This window comes from Manis pentadactyla, chromosome 3, assembly GCF_030020395.1.
Source record: "Manis pentadactyla isolate mManPen7 chromosome 3, mManPen7.hap1, whole genome shotgun sequence".
In the NCBI taxonomy this organism is placed as follows: domain Eukaryota; kingdom Metazoa; phylum Chordata; class Mammalia; order Pholidota; family Manidae; genus Manis; species Manis pentadactyla.
Genome location: NC_080021.1, coordinates 183,757,243 through 183,775,275, shown reverse-complemented (window position 1 = coordinate 183,775,275; position 18,033 = coordinate 183,757,243). Strand labels below are relative to the sequence as shown.

The window sequence follows — 18,033 nt, the reverse complement described above, 5'->3', positions numbered from 1 at the left end:
AACAAAGGATTCATATTTAGAAAGATAAGGCCATGAAACTTGGGAGAAGGTATTGAGACTTGTTCTCTGGAGGGGAAAACCACGAAAACTAATGGGAATTTCTTCTGGAGATATGCTTATGTCAAGGCTGTCAAGTCCTCCAACTCATTGGCAATTTGGGATATTTTCCTTTTCATTTCATCTTACCTATGATAACTATGATTCAGTAGACACTTAGGTATGGATATAGTGAGGGCAGCCTCCTTCCTTCTGCTATTATTTCTGAGAAGATTAAGGGCTATTTGAAAGTAGGGACAAATCCACTGGGGAGTCTGGTCTTTGCTTCCTTTAACCTCTAGCAGAGAAGGGGACTATGCACACACTGGGTATCTAAAAGGGTTTATAAAGTGATTAAGTCGCACTTTCTTTTTTTTCATTTTCATTTTATTTTATTTTGGTATCATTAATCTACAATTACATGAGTAACATGTTTACTAGGCTCTCCCCATCACCAAATCCCCCCCACATACACCATTACAGTCATGGTCCATCAGCATAGTAAGATGCTATAGAATCACTACTTGTCTTCTCTGTGTTGTACAGCCCTCCCCGTGCCCCCCACCCCTACATTATGTCTGCTAATTGTAATGCCCCTTTATCCCCCTTGTCCCTCTCTTCCCACCCATCCTCACAGTCTCTTTCCCTTTGGTAACTGTTAGTCCATTCTTGGGTTCTGTGAGTCTGCTGCTGTTTTGTTCTTCCAGCTTTTGCTTTGTTCTTGTACTTCACAGATGAGTGAAATCATTTGATACTTGTCTTTTTCCGCCTGGCTTATTTCACTGAGCATAACCATAATACCCTCTAGCTCCATTCATGTTGTTGCAAATTGTAAGATTTGTTTTCTTCTTATGGCTGAATAATATTCCATTGTGTATATGTACCACCTCTTCTTTATCCATTCATCTACTGATGGACACTTAGGTTGCTTCCATTTCTTGACTATTTTAAATAGTGCTGCGATAAACATAGGGTGCATATGCCTTTTTCAAACTGGGCCCTGCACTGTTAGGGTAAATTCCTAGGAGTGGAATTAGTGGATCAAATGGTATTTCTATTTTGAGTTTTTTGAGGAACCTCCATACTGCTTTCCACAATGGTTGAACTAATTTACAGTCCCCCCAGCAGTGCAGGAAAGTTCCCCTTTCTCCACAACCTCGCCAACATTTGTTGTTGTTTGTCTTTTGGATGGTGGCGATCCTTACTGGTGTGAGGTGATATCTCGTTGTGGTTTTAATTTGCATTTCTCTGATGACTAGTGATGTGGAGCATCTTTTCATGTGTCTGTTGACTATCTGAATTTCTTCTTTGGAGAACTATCTGTTCAGATCCACTGACCATTTTTTGATTGGATTATTTGCTTTTTGTTTGTTGAGGTGCATGAGGTCTTTATATATTTTGGATGTCAAACCTTTATCGGATCTGTCATTTATGAATATATTCTCCCATACTGTAGGGTACCTTTTTGTTCTATTCATGATGTCCTTTGCTGTACAGAAGCTTTTCAGCTTGATATTGTCCCACTTGTTCATTTTTGCTTCTGTTTCCCTTGCACAGGGAGATATGTTCATGAAGAAGTCACTCATGTTTATGTTCAAGAGATTTTTGCCTATGTTTTTTTCTAACAGTTTTATGGTCTCATGACTTACATTCAGGTCTTTGATCCATTTAGAATTTACTTTTGTGTATGGGGTTAGACAATGATCCAGTTTCATTCTCTTACATGTAGCTGTCCACTTTTGCCAATACCAGCTATTGAAGGGGCTGTCATTTCTACACTGTATGTCCATGGTTCCTTTATCATATATTAATTGACCATATATGTTTGGGTTAATATCTGGAGTTTCTATTCTTGTGGCTCTGTGGCCCTTTTCTTGTGCCAGTACCAAATTATCTTGATTACTGTGGCTTTGTAGTAGAACTTGAAGTTGGGAAGTGAGATCCCCCCCACTTTACTTTTCCTTCTCAGAATTACTTTGGCTATTCGGGGTCTTTTGTGGTTCCATATGAGTTTTACAGCTATTTGTTCCAGTTTGTTGAAGAATGCTGTTGGTATTTGATAGGGATTGCATTGAATCTGTAGATTGGTCTAGGCAGGATGGCTATTTTGACAATATTAATTCTTCCTAGTCAAGAGCATGGGATGAATTTCCGTTTGTTTGTGTCCTCTTTAATTTCTCTTAAGAATGTCTTGTAGTTTTCAGGATATAGGTCTTTCACTTCCTTGGTTAGGTTTATTCATAGGTATTTTATTCTTTTTGATGCAACTGTGAATGGAATTGTTTTTCTGATTTCTCCCTCTGCTAGTTCGTTAGTGTATAGGAAAGCAATAGATTTCTGTGTACTAATTTTACATCTTGCAACTTTGCTGAATTCAGATATTAGTTCTAGTAGTTTGGATGATTAGGGTTTTTTATGTACAATATCATGTCATCTGCTAATAGTGACATTTTGACTTCTTCTTTACCTATCTGGATGCCTTGTATTTCTTTGTTTTGTCTGATTGCTATGGGTAGGACCTCCAGTACTATGTTTATTAACAGTGGGGAGAGTGGGCATCCCTGTCTTGCTCCCAATCCCAGAGGAAAAGCTTTCAGTTTTTTGCCGCTAAGTATGATGTTGGCTGTGGGTTTGTCTTACATGGACTTTACTATGTTGAGGTACTTGCCCTCTACACCCAAAGAGTTTTTATCATGAATGGATGTTGAATTTTGTTGAATGCTTTTTCTGCATCTATGGAGATGATCATGTGGTTTTTGTCCTTCTTTTTGTTGATGTGGTGGATGATGTTGATGGATTTTCGAATGTTGTACCATCCTTGTATCTCTGAGGTGAATCCAACTTGATCATGGTGTATGATCCTCTTGATGTATTTTTGAATTTGGTTTGCTATTATTCTGTTGAGTATTTTTGCATCTACGTTTATCAGGGGTATTGGTTTTTAATTTTCTTTTTTTGTGGGGTCTTTGCCTGGTTTGGGTATTACAGTAATGCTGGCTTCATAGAATGAGTTTGAAAGTATTCCCTCCTTTTCTATTTTTTGGAAAACTTTAAGGAAAATGGGTATTATGTCTTCTCTATATGTCTGATAAAATTCAGCGGTGAGTCCATCTGACCCAGGCATTTTTTTCTTGGGTAGTTTTTTTTTTATTACCGATTTAATTTCGTTGCTAGTAATTGGTATGTTTAGATTTTCTGTTTCTTCCTGTGTCTGTCTTGGAAGGTTGTATATTTCTAGGAAGGTGTCCATTTCTTCTAGGTTTTTCAGCTTGTTAGCATATAGATTTTCATAGTATTCTCTGATAATTCTTTGTATTACTTTGGGGTCCGTCATGATTTTTCCTTTCTCATTTCTTATTCTGTTTGTGTAGATTCTCTTTTTCTCCTAATAAGTCTGGCTAGGGGCTTATCTATTTTGTTTATTTTCTCAAAGAACCAGGTCTTGGTGTCATTGACTTTTTTCTATTGTTTTATTCTTATCAATTTTATTTATATCTTCTCTGATCTTTATTATTTCCCTCCTTCTGCTGACTTTGGACCTCATTTGTTCTTCTTTTCCAGTTTCAATAATTCCGACTTTAGACTATTCATTTGGGATTGTTCTTCCTTCTTTAAATAGGCCCAGATTGCTATATACTTTCCTCTTAGAACTGCCTTTGCTGTGTCCACAGAAATTGGGGCTTTGTGCTGTTGTTGTCATTTGTCTCCATATATTTCTTGATCTCTGTTTTAATTTGGTCATTGATCCATTGATTATTTAGGAGTATGTTGTTAAGCCTCCATGTTTTTGTGAGCCTTTTTATTTTCTTTGTACAATTTATTTCTAGTTTTATACCTTTGTTATCTGGGAAGTTGGTTGGTAGAATTTCTTTTTGAATTTACGGAGGCTCTTTTTGTGGCTTAGTATATGGTCTATTCTGGAAAATGTTCCATGTGCACTTGAGAAGAATGTGTATCCTGCTGCTATTGGGTGTGGAGTTCTGTAGATGTCTGTTAGGTCCACTTGTTCTAATGTGTTGTTCAGTGCCTCTGTGTCCTTACTTATTTTCTTTGTGGTGGATCTGTCCTTTGGAGTGAGTGGTGTCTTGAAGTCTCCTAGAACGAATACATTGCATTCTATTTCCTCCTTTAATTCTGTTAGTATTTGTTTCACATATATCGGTGCTCCTGTATTGGGTGCACATATATTTATAATGGTTATATCCTCTTGTTGGACTGACCCCTTTATTATTATGTAATGTCATTCTTTATCTCTTGTTACTTTCTTTGTTTTGAAGTCTATTTTGTCTGATACAAGTACTGCAACGCCTGCTTTTTTCTCCTTATGGTTTGCATGAAATATCTTTTTCCATCCCTTGACTTTTCATCTGTTTATGTCTTTGGGTTTGAGGTGAGTCTCCTGTAAGCAGCATATAGATGGGTCTTGCTTTTTTATCCATTCTATTACTCTGTGTCTTTTCATTGGTGCATTCAGTCCATTTATATTTAGGGTGATATTGAAAGATATGTACTTAATGCCATTACAGTCTTTAGATCCATGGTTACCAAAGGTTCAAGGGTACCTTCTTTACTATCTAACTGCCTAACTTCACTCGCTTATTCAGCTATTATAAACAGTCTGATGATTCTTTATTTCTCTCCCTTCTTATTCCTCCTTTTCCATTCTTTATATATTAGATGTTTTATTCTGTACTCTTTTGTGTTTCCTTTGGCTACTTTTGTGAATAGTTGATTTTATTTTTTGCCTTTAGTTAGTATTTGTTTGGTCTGCTTTCTTTGGTGTGATTTTATTTTCTCTGGTGGCATCTATTTAGCCTTACGAGTGCTTCAATCTAGAGCAGTTCCCTTTAAATACCCTGTAGAGGTGGTTTGTGGGAGGAAAATTCCCTCAACTTTTGCTTGTCTGGGAATTGTTTTGTCCCTCCTTCATATTTAAATGATAATCATGCTGGATACAGTATTCTTGGTCAAGGCCTTTCTGTTTCATTGCATTAAATATATCATTCTCTTCTGGCCTGTAAGTTTTCTGTTGAGAAGTCTGATGATAGCCTGATGGGTTTTCCATTTTAGGTGACCTTTTTTATTTCTCTTGCTGCCTTTAATACCCTGTCCTTGTCTTTGATTTTTGCCATTTTAATTATTTTATGTGTTGGTATTGTCTTCTTTGGGTCCCTTGTGTTGGGAGATCTGTGGGCTTCCATGATCTGAGAGATTATTTCCTCCGCCAGTTTGGGGAAGTTTTCAGTAATAATTTCTTCAAAGACACTTTCTATCCCTTTTTCCCTCTTCTTCTTCTGGTACCCCTATTATGTGAATATTATTCTGTTTGGATCAGTCACACAGTTCTCTTAATATTCTTTCATTCCTTGAGATCCTTTTATTCTCTCTGACTCAGCTTCTCTGTATTCCTGTTCTCTGATTTCTATTCCATTAACAGTCTCTTGCACCTCATCCATTCTGCTCTTAAGTCCTTCCAGAGATTGTTTCATTTCTGTAATCTCTCTCCTGACTTCATCCCTTAACTCTTGCATATTTCTCTGCAGGTCCATCAGCATGGTTATGACCTTTATTTTGAATTCTTTTTTAGGAAGATTGGTTATATCTATCTCCCCAGGCCCTCCCTTGGGGGTCGTCTCCCAAAATTTCATCGCGGTAGAGGTGGTTGTAGGCAGATGGCACGTGTGTCAGCTGGAAGAACAAAGTCCCTTCCTGCTTGCTGTTCACCCTGCCCTTCTCCACTGCCTGTGTCAGTTACCTGCACACCTGGAGCAGCCTCTGGGTTAATCCCCTGACCTGCCATGGGTGGCGCAGCCCTCGGGGTAGCCCAGAGCCCTGCAGGGAGTGGCAGGCACACTAGGTGTGTTCTCCTTTTAGAATGGCACCCCTTTGAGCCTTGCCCAGGCTTCCTCTGTCTGTGCTGGGCAGCTGCCACTGGCAGCAGCCTTTGGATCTGCATGCTGGGAGGAGACTCTGTGTGGTTGCTGTGGGCACAGTCGCTCTCCATCTGCTCTACCACTGTGGCAGGGCAGCGCTGGCAGGGGGAATGAATGGCAGGCTGTTATCACTGTGAGGTGCTTCCGAGCTGCATTGCCACCCAGGGGTTTAGGGCATTTGAAGTTCCTTAGGATTCACAGCCTGCTATGCTGAGTGTGTCAGGACAATTCTGTCCAGCTGTGAAGCCCCTGTCTCTTTAAGACTTTCAAAAGCACTAGCTTTTCATTTGTGCCAGGGGAGCCAGCTGTGGGGACCTACTTGCAGATTTTACTTTTCCGTTTCTCTAATATCCAGCACACCATGCAGTGTGTGTCTGTGTTCCCGGTGTGGATGCCTAGGGCTGGGTATTTAACAGTCCTGGGCTCCCATTCCCTCCCCACTGTGACTCCTCTTCTCCCACTGGGGAGCTGGGGTGGGGGGAGTGCTCAGGTCCCGCCGGGCTGTGGCTTGTATCTTACCCCTTTCGTGAGATGCTGTGTTCTTGCAGTTGTAGATGTAGCCTGGCTGTTGTACTGTATCAACTGGTCTCTCTGTTAGGCATAGTTGTATTTGTTGTATTTTCAAAAATATATATAGTTTTGGGAGGAGATTTCCTCTGCCCTACCCACGCCGCCATCTTGGCTCCTCCTTTAAGTCATGCTTTCTTTACCAGTTGTAAGATCCACTCTGGGAGAATCAAAGGTCAGTTACAAGATCAGTACAGGGCCCAACAAGAAAGATCTTAGAGCTCATGGCACATGTCACGAGGCTGGATTCAGAACAGAAAAGCAGGACTCTAGGAATTCCCTTGTGACATGGTTCATTACATGATTCAGATTGTCTAAGGGTTAAGTGGCAGGTGCACATAATGAAAGTGTCACAGAATACCAATGCTAATTCCACCTCAACCAGCACAGTTCAGGGGTTTCTCAGTGCTTCCTTAATTTGATTTTTGTTCATTCATGTTAGTTTATGTTTTAGATGAAATGTTTCTAGAAAACAGGGCTCAGGGCTCTTAAGAGCTAAACTGTGTCCTCCCAAAAATTTGTATGTTGAAATCCTAACCTCCATTACCTTAGAATGTGACTGTATTTGGCCTTTTAAAGATATTCTTAAGGTAAAATGAAGTAATTCATTCAGGCCCTAATCCAAGTATGACTGGTGTCTGTATAAGAAGAAGAGACTGGGACACAGGGGAAGATGAGTGAAAGCACTGGACAGAGATGGCCATCTACAAACCAGGGAGAGAGGTTTCAGAATAAAATGATCCAAGCTGACACTTTGATCTTGAACTTCTGGCCTCTAGAACTGTGAAGAAATAAATGTCTATTGTTTAAGTCATCCAATCTGCGGTATTTGTTATGACAGCATAGAAAATTAATACTAGGTCTATTTAAATTTCTATGAATAGTGTCTAGTCTCAAGACCATATGTAAAATAGATGCATTTTTGGGGCAGGCAGAAATACAGCAGATGGACAGACCTTTTATTTTTTTTCGTTTAGTGGCAGGTATAGCATTTAAAGGTCAGGAATTGAATCAGGCAAGGTCAGATAGGATCACAGATTTATTATCTTCTATTTACCATTTGAAGATCTTTCAGCTCCCTTGGAAGTAAGTCTTGGTGGGAGGTTGAGGGCAGGAGGGACTTCTGGGCCACTTGATGCTATTATGGTGTTAGTAAAGATTATGTTGAGAAATGACTTGTATAGATATTTGGAAATGATTGATATCTACTATTGTCTAGTCTAAGTAGTGATCCGGATAGCACAGTCTATAGCTGCAGTTTCGCCTTATCAATGTTCAGGGAAAAATAAGGTTGTAATAATAGCACATGTAGTATATATCAGTTTTTGCTCCCACTTGCTATTGTAAGACTTCTTACTCTGCTGTCAGTCTGCTTTCCCTTCCTCTTTCTTTCAAGTGACTCCAAGGGAAAGAATCTCCTGTATCATAATGAACACAGGCCTCTCATTATCTCTATCACTGTCTGTCTAATTATCTATTTACAATAATTCAAAGACCTTTTTAATATGTTTCATAAGTTTTAAATTAGTTTGGAAGTTTTAATTTCTTTATATATTTTTCATGATAAGACTAATATAACCACAATAAGAGAAAATTTGGAAAATAGATAAAAGGAAAAAAAATCACTGAAGTTCCCATCATTCTATGCAATTGTTAGCATTTGGTTGATTTTCCTTTTAACATTTTTGTCTCATGTAAAGGAACTTTTCTCCAAAAATTACAATTCTAAATATATAGATAAGTTTCTTTACTCCTCTTTTTTTAAAAAAAGAATATTGTATCATGAGTATTTGTCAGTGCAACAAATTTTCTTAGGCCTCATTTTAGTGATATATAATGAAGTGTTGAGTTGACACAATTGTTTACTTATTGTTTTCTCAATTCTTGGATGTTTAGGTTGTTTCAAACTATTTAAAAATAAAAAGCAATAAACAACATGGACATCTTTGACAATGGGTATCTTTGAACATAACTTTTTTTTTCTGTCTTGCATTTCTTCCTTAGAATAACATTCCCATGGCCAAATTACTGTATGAAAAGGGATACTCATTTTTGTGAAGAAGCTTAGAGTATATCCTACTGTTGGCTATAGGATCTCTTCTAGGGAATCTGTATCAGGGGCCACTCTTAGTTTAACCTTTGTCAAGGGCCTCCATGGCTTGGAAGCATTGCTGCTGCCTTTTGGAGAATCATCTACTGGTTCATAGCTAGTGCATTTTGCTTAATAAGTTTGTAGGATTGGTCCAATGAAATTCAAGGATAAAGATGGGAACAGAGTGTGTCTAGGACTCACATGAGGAGTTGGTTGAAGTGTTTGAGGACACTTCACATCCTTGGTGACACTTCATGTATCATTGAGGGTGAATGTGAACACAGGACAGCAGGTGCAGAGAATGGGCCCATTGCACTGGCCAGGGGGGAGACTCTGGGTGTGGGGATTCAGTGACAATGTCACTGGGCTCTTGATTTTGCTTGGGGTTCAAACAAGATACCAACTTTTCCTAGAGTTGGGGGAATGTCTCTCTCCAGCCCATTTCATTTTTTTTTGTTCTAAACAATCTTCTGATTGTTGTTTGGCTTCTTCAGTATCTTGATATCCAGAATGTTGGCAATATACCATATAACTCACTGTTTGCCTCTGTATTCCATCTATGAGGAAGCTACTTATATATAGGACCTGTTATATTTTGTGGGCTGACTTCACCCCCAGTGTCATTTTGCTTTCATAATTTTATTTACTTTTTGCCTCATCTTTTAATTTTGGGTTTCTTTTCTCTTATAAAATGTTTGCATATTTCTAAGTAGCCTTAAATTTGTTTTAGAATAAGTTATGGTTTGAATGAAGAATTAAAGATTGGTTTTCTGGGTTTAGGCATTGGTCTGTTCATTTAGTGTGAGTTGTCACTGGGAGGTCACTCATCTTGGGTCCAGTATCTGGATCTGACTGATCCATGACTAGACAGTGGATCCTGATGATTCAATCTCAGTGCTGTTCTTGAGGTCCTATCATTAAAAATCCAGCCCCTCTTAGGCATTCCACTCCTTCACTTTGTGCCTCTTCAAAATAGGAAGCATAGAGTTAGACCATATGAATTCAAGGGTTAAAATAGCCCAGTTAACAGTTAAGTATACTTAATCCATTTGTCTTTCCTGCCTCCTTATATATTTTACTTCTGTACTTTCAGCCTACAGAAACTTTAGTTTTGATAAAAGGAGAAAAGTGGATTTAGCTTTTAGTCTGGATTATTATGCTAACTAAATGTTACAATTTAATAATAATTAAGAATTTTGGAACTGAGCCCTCATAATACTTAGTAATTCTCATATCACTGAGTTTCCCGGCATTTAAAAAGAAATGAACTTACCTCTTCTTCCTGGACAAAGCTCTTGAATTGAGGGACCTCTTCATATGTAAAGCCCTCACAAAACTGAGACCAAGTCTTTGCACAAAGCAGGAGCTCCACACACATCTGCTAAATTGAATACTCTCACCTCCAAACAGGCTTGAGAAATAAAGACATATAGACAGCCTATACAAAGAAGCAGAAAATGATCCTGCTAATAAATACATACAGAATTGACAGCCTTTCCCAAAGACTATTCTTACTCAGTGATGGCAAGAAAAGACCCACCCACCAGAGGAATCACACTATATTATGATTTAAATTCGTTTGCAGTCAGAGGAGTTTTGTTAATTTTAAAATTGGAAGGTATTTATATGAAGAGTGCCCTATATACATCTTGTATGAAGGTTGTGCTTACTGTTAATTTGGTAAATGTCATTTCTACTCATTTACTTAAAATTAAATTTTAAATCTTTATAACAGTGAGAAACATCCAAATTGTTTCACATACAGTGAGAATAAGGGCCAAAGCTTCTAGGTATGGCAGGCAAGAAGTCTCTGATTTGAGATGAAAATATGATTCCTTTGGAAATCCCTACTAAACCTACAATATATTTTCTTAATCTTCTCCAGTGACTCAAATATTTTGAGAGCATATGTAGGTCAAGCCATTTGAGTATTTAAAAATAATAACTATACTTTGGGTATTTAGCTCATTACTGTGATATTCCTTGAGAACAAAAGACACAGAAAAATAATTTAAAAAAATGTCAGTTCCATTTGGTTGTGTATGTTCCTGACTAGGGAGCTAAATTAACCCATTTTCAGAGCTCTTCAGAATGATTATACTTTGCATTTGTTGCAGAGTAGCCCTGGTCAGGAGAAAGGGTTTAAATAATGTCAACAGTGGTCATTTCATTTTTTTTTTTTTTGCTCTGCACTTTGTCATTATGATTGATACTTTCCCACATGTATCTATTGTTAATAAAGCAGTTTCTTTTTTTTTGGTGAAGGGAAAGGTGGGATACATGGCCCCTGGATTCCTGATGGTGGACAAGTATTTACAAACATTATGCCTACTGCTGGCGAAATGACTCAGTGAAACTGTACATCCAAGGTATGAGGCATCTGTGCTTGTACACACTGCGCAGGAAATGCAACTGTTAGCCACAGTCACATGGGAAATTAGTTCTTTAATAAAACAATGTTTTATGCCTGTGTGTAACCACTAATGGAGCAGGTGGTGTGATTGGAGTAAAAAATAATTCTGGGGTAAGACCAGAGTGTTAGCTCCATATGTGAGAGTCATTTACTGTTACTCATATTCAAACTCATGTAGGAAAGAATTGAAGTCAGAAGGGTATAAAGTGCCACAGGAAGTCATTGATGTGGTTAATTTGACAAAAACAAGGACTTTAATAGAATCATCCCAAACTTTGTAAAAAGAAAGGCAGTGGCCACAAAAATCTTTTGTATCACAAACGATTTCTGATTACCTTTTGGCAAAATAATGGTCGTTTTAAAAGATGAATTATACATTTTTCTTTTTCAATACGTATTCCAAATTCACTGACCTTTTCTGTGACACTAGCAGCTGTTTAAAAAAAAGTTTATTCTTCTTCTTCAAGGCAAAGGTGACATTTTATTACTGAGAGAAAATATCTACTTTTCAAAGGAACTCTTGCTATGGAGAGAACATCTTGAAAATGGATGTTTGGAAATGGTTCTATCATATGATTTTTTTGTTAAAAATAATGTATCTCAACCATAAAAACATTGAGAGTCCTGCACTTATAAAAACCAGTTTTTTAACTGGTGTAAAAATTTCCAGAAGAGGGAGTGAGTGGTTTTGATTAGTTTGTAAGAACTGATTTCCACTAGAGAAGGTAGGAACTTATGAGCCTAATTTCAACAAAAGCCTTTGCGTAATTGGTGATTGGGATTAAAAAATCATAATGTTGAAAACTGTGAATTATGTACCTTTTTTTTCCATTTGGACCCATTGTCATTATGAGTTACATTTTCAGTTATGCAACCATTAAAACCAACTATTATATATGAACTAGCATCCAATGTGAATTTTTGTGATATAAAGTTGAATGAAGTCTCTTGAAACAATGAATAATAAATGAATAATACAAAATATAAATATTTTATTGATAATTGTTAGATAATAACAAAGTTTCTATATTATTCATAAAAATATACTAAGAATATTTTAACTCATTTAAAATATTTGAAAGATTAAAAAATTATATTCATATAATTTATAAAAAATATAATATGAAAGCAATTTATAAATAAGAACATATCTCGAAAGTATAGTTAAACCTTTTTATTTATATGGATAAGTAATCAAAAAAGTTCAGAAACCACTGTTCTATACATATAACCATGTCTCAGCCCCACATTCCCAGGAAAGAGGAGATGATTGGTATAGTTGGATCATATGTCCATCTCTGATCCAAACAGCTGTGGACTAAGAAGGAGGGTGACATACTGCAGGTGAGTATCTGAGTGGTCATGATCCCAGTCACAACAATTACATGATTTCATTTAATTATGGGAAGCAACATTTATCATCACATGAAAATATCCACTCTTCAATTTATAAAATTTGTCTTCTCTCCAGTATCTATTCTGTTTAAGCCAGCATCTGCTTCTCCTCACCTGTCAACATATTTTTCCAGTCAGTTTCACTGACGAATATGGTAACCTTTGATGGTATAAATGCAAAGACAATATAAATGGGTTATAAAGTGAAATTATCACTCTCGCAGAGATTTCAGGATTTCATGAAGTTGAAGAAAATGATGTTGGAATACTGCTCAAATCACACACAAATGAGGCTTGGGAAATTCAGGTAAGTTAACAACTGAAGAGAAAACCAGTTAGGGTTATGATATGACAGATCTTCAAAGCAAATGATTTGAATGTCAAAGGTATTGATATTGGTAAATTAATACGTCCCTGAGTGTTTTTGGCAGAAGTTGACCATTTTTATGATCTTACTACAAAAATTGACCATGACCCTTTTTGTTGGAAAAGTTATGTCTGCTAACATAAATATTTGAGTTGTTCAAAGACATAGTTGTGCAATTAGAACCTAATTAAAAAGCAAGATAAACTTACTTTATTAAATTTTAATTTCACTGATTAAAGCTAAAGCCCTAATCAGATGTTTTTTCCCCCCAGCTATTTACTAAGGGATTGTATTCCTTATTTGAGGAGCTGGTGCTCAGTTTTCTGGTTATCGTGCTGACCCTCCCGAGAAATGTGGATGGAAAGTGGTGCTGTGAACCCAGCCCTTTGCACCTTCTTTAACTAATCCTTGATTTTTTGCCTCTTCACACCGGATCCAGCTTGAACCCTAATCCTTCAGGGTCTTTCTGGGTGTCTGGTTTGTTGATGTGGAAAATTAGTTTGAGCCAATGTGTTTATAAGAGACAATAGCTAAAACAGTTATTCTTTGCTGAAAATACTTTCTTCATTTGAACAGCAGTCCTCAGTGCTTAAAACTAACAGGTAAAAACAGGAGAGGCTTGGGGACTGTAAGGGATGATTAAAGGCATGGAGGCCTTTTCTGCCCCTGGCTACCTTAAGTGCCCTGTCTTCACCCTTTGCACAAGGCCAGTTTGTTTCTGCACCATCAATTCCATTACCCCTGTGTGCTCCTGCTATGGGATCTTTGCAGTCATCCCCACATTGATATTTTGGCTCTAACCATTTCACAGACTAGGAATGATAAATAGATTTCATCTCACATGCCAGCTCTAATCCACTGGGAGTGACTGCTGGAGAACTGCAATGAGGTTTCTGGGACCACACCTGGTTCAGCACGAAAGATTATATTGATTGACTAATGCTGTCTACCATGGTCACTGGGGGTAGGATGGTAGCATGCATGCCACATTGCTATCTTTGTCCTAGATTGTGCCATGAAAGTGAATATTCCTACACTACATCAGGGATGTCATTTGTCACCATTTAGCTCTTGACTGTATACCAAGGCGAGAGGTTTACTATTGAAATTCTCATGAATCCCAGCAGGTCCCAGTGTGCACTTCATGTATATGCCTATGACTGTGCATGTAAGATTGGTAGCACCAATAATGGCTCATTATTCCTACTTATTATACTAAACACAATTGATTTCATTAGAGGGAGCCTTGCTTACATTAGAGAGCACCAAGGTATGAAATTGTCAAACATCATGCTCTAGATACAAATAATATTTTAGATTTGGTCATTCATTCTTTAATACATACCCAGGGTAGACATTTCTGTACAGCTCAAGCTTAGGGAAGATGTTATTTTTTTACCCCCTGTCACTTTCAACATAATGTGCTTTTATGCTTTTTGTACTGTTAAGGAAATTTGAGCAGCTTTCAGAGTTAGGAGTTTCAGGGACAATTCTGTTAAGGAAAAACTTCAGGGGGAAACACAGTAAGGGCTTACGACCCTTATTTTAGGCAATACACACAAGAACATCAGGAAGTAAATGTTTGCTGTGGTTCTTTTGGACTCCAGTTGACTTCAGCCCTGAGCCCCAAGGTCTCTATAGGAATGAGCTGTACTTCATCGCCATGTGATCTCTTTAAAGTCTGTGCTCTTGTGGGACAGTTTCAGAGGACCCTTGTGGTTAAAATAACACAGTTCAGCACTTAAAAGTAATTTCCAAAGGCCTCAGCCCTTTACTTGCTTTTCTTGAACTCTGCAAGGGGAGATAAGGAGAACAAAGTAACGTATCTTTAATATCTCCTTATCTCTCCCATCCACTTCCTTTTACACTGAGCAGCAGCCTCCTCTCCCTCACTCCAGCCTCCCTCCATCCTCCCACTCTGCTGTACCCCACCAGCTCTTGCCCATATACTGCTTGTCATCCTCACCAGCTTCTTTTCTCTGCATTACAAGGTTCAAAAGAACTTACTTTGCAAGGCAGGACCATCCCTGCAAAACTGAGGTGTGATGAGGGGGTCAAGACAATTCTCTTAAGTGTGGGAAGGGGAGAAAGGCTAGGAACCAACATATATGAAGTTTCCCTCTTACCATGTACTTTATCTGCATCCTTTAGAGATTCACTCTCAGACTGTCAAATCCTGGCAAAAGAAGGATTGGATAGAGCTCTCACACTGGGCGTTCTCCAGTCTTTTCCACCCCTTACCTGGGTCTGCCTTGGGATGCCATTGCTCCTGCTGTGTCTCTGTGGGTTGAGAGCTGTTGCTGTGGGTCACATGTTTCAGTAACTTGCTCTGGGTGCCCACCAATCTGCTGCTGTGTTTGTCATGGCCTCTTTCCCTCTAGCATTAGGGGATGTCCCCTCTAGCTGGCACCCTTTGGGATGGCTATCTTTCTCTTCCACTCCTCTTATGCCCTCTTTCACAGTGGGTCTTGAGTATGTGCATTAAGTTGATAATTTAGGTCTAATGTCTGTTTTATAGTGTGAGGTAATTTGGGGATACCAGTACATGCAGGCAAATTACATACGGTTAGTTACAGCTATAGAGCTTCACTCCCTGGTACCTTGTTTTTATAGCCCCTGCTTGTGTCACCCCCAGAGCTGTCTTTAAGCCCAACCTTAGCCTCACTTTAATGCAACCTCTCAGGTGGATTTTAATGTTTTCTCCACTTCCTTCATCCCCAGTTACTTGATTGTGTCTTTGTACTATTAGACTTCTCTCTTCAGGGGAATTTTCCTTTGTCTTCTGTTCCTTGATCTCAAACCTTTTCCTTCTTTTTTTTAAAACAAAACATTTCTAATTATATATGAAAGTCAAAGATGCATGCTTATTGTAGAAATTAGGAAAATGCAAAAAAGTGTAAAGACAAACTATCCACAATTCTAGAAATAACCACAGTTAAAGTTTGGTGAATTTCTTTTGCTTTTACATAATTGCAAATATGCTGTATATTCAAATCTATATTTTGTTTTTTTCCTTATATTTTCTTCTCATTTAGTCTTTGCCAACCTCTAACAAAGTCTTGATGCTGTTACTACATTGTTATTTGCGTGTCCATGTGCATGTCCATGTTCATGCATATACACACACACACATACATTAACTGATGTCTCTGGGTCAGGTGCTGAACTCCTGGCCACTGCACAACCTGATTCACAGCCCTTTACATTTTGACCTCCTTTTTGTAAACAGGTACTTTTTTCTTACCTGTTCTGTAATCCCTTCTCAACCTTTATGAATATATGTAGATTCTGATTGATTAAATGAATTATTATATGATGTCTAAAATTTAACTTTGAATTGGTTAATAGGTAGGTGACACTATGAACATATAACAGGGAGGCCCACTTTTTCATAATTGCCTATTGACCCATTACCTATGGTATTTGGAATCTCAGTCTCCACTCTCCTCAGCCTTAGCTCAATTGCTTGCCCCTAAGGGTGTGCAGATCCCATCAATTGCTAGGAAACAAGGTCTGAGCACCCAAGGAGAGTTTCTTGTTATTCTCTTATAAAATGACAACAAGGAGATTTGATAAAACTAATGAATTTTTAGTCTAGGATGTTCTGTTCCTAAGCTGTAATTGCTGTTTTCTTTTTAATTCTAGAAGTGATTCTGCCAAACAAAAAAAACATTCTTCTTCATATGTGTATTATTTATTATTTTATAAAATGTTCTCCTTTAAATGTACAATTAAAAAAGATTTCTGCATCATTAAAGGCAATTTTCTTTTGTTTTAGGATTGATTTTATATGAATGTCAGAGGGGGAGGATTCATTTTAAAAGTGAACCACCTGGGATGCATTTATTCCACAAAGTGAGGTACACCTGATTGCAACAAATATAGAGAAGATGATGAAATAGCCAATGAAAAAAATTTAGAATTTAAAAATGCTAAATCAAACAGATTGAGGTGTATTACCTAAATGATGCATAGCTGATCTTCAAAATTTAATATAACTGAGGGTAGCCTAAGATACAAAGGATTTTGTTACTTTTGGAAGGACTTAGGTTAGACATTAGAAACTTTGCAAAATTCAGAGAAACCAGTATCTGTGATTATAGATGAGAGAAGTCTTATCTTGGGTTCTATTCGTAATGAGAGCAATCTGTCTCTTTTCATTATCCTTCAAGGAATCAACATCATGATTCACGAATGCCTCTATCTAACCAGTCATATGCCCTGCAGGTGGAGCATGAGTCTTGGCTTTGTATATTTTAATCTGGATGAGGGATGTTGTAAGATTAATAGATGACAAATATGGTTTCATGAGCTGCAGTTTTCTTGCTGTTATGTATGCTCCAATGAGCTAAATTACTTCTACTTACTCCAGTGGAAAGATTAGGTTTAACGTGCACTACACTGAATAGCCATAATGTATTTGTCATCTATCATATTTTCTTCTTTTGTACTAGAACAGAAACTTGAAGTGATTGATTGATACATACTGGAGGTACCCATAGGTCATAGATATCCCAGGGCAACAATATGTAGACTAGAATGGGGATCAAGTGGAAGAGGTGGAATAAATATTGGCTGTACTGATTCTTTGCTTTATTGCTCTTCCAGGTGGTGTTTGTCCATGAGGGTGTAACCTCCCTTATTGTCCATATCAGATTTGGAAAGATGCAAGCTGCTTTGGAAGCCAAAACTACTGTGCCACCAGCAGTGGGGAAGGAAGCAGAATGTCTTTTCAGCAGGTCAGAAAGTGACTCTAGGCTCTCTGAGGACAGGGCCCAGGTGGGTCTTGTTCCTTGCTATACCCCAAGTACTTAGCATAGTTCCTACCTAGTACAGGCACTCAATTAGTGCTATCGATTTACTAAAGGGGGTTGATTGCTCTATGGCCAAATTTGTCCCCTTCCACAAGAGTCCTGGCTGAGACTCTGTGTGGAAGCTCTAGAGATCTCTGCTTTAGAGCATCCAGAGTCTTTGCCTGGACAACCAGAGGTGTGGTTCTGCAGCCCTGGCTGGATCCTGGGGCTGGGACTGGCTTTGGGAGTACAGAGAAGAGATGTTTGCAGACAGCACTGGGGGAAGCCAGAGTCAAGAACCAAGCTGATTTCAACATCAGTCTGAACAATCTGGGTGGAAAGGCAAAGTCAGAGGCATAGATATGGAACAAACAGACTTCGAAGATGGAGTAGGAAGCAGCCCTGGATAGACTCTTGAAGTGCTAGATGGGATCAGG

General features: G+C 38.1%; 1 long non-coding RNA gene across 1 annotated transcript; it reads left to right on the top strand.

Moving 5' to 3' along the window:
• The first annotated feature begins 12,657 nt into the window (after positions 1–12,657).
• LOC130683194 (uncharacterized) lies at positions 12,658–17,792 on the top strand. Its single transcript, XR_008996810.1, has 3 exons — positions 12,658–12,743; positions 16,582–16,663; positions 17,412–17,792. It is a non-coding gene; the product is annotated as an uncharacterized LOC130683194 (long non-coding RNA).
• Positions 17,793–18,033: the final 241 nt, after the last annotated feature.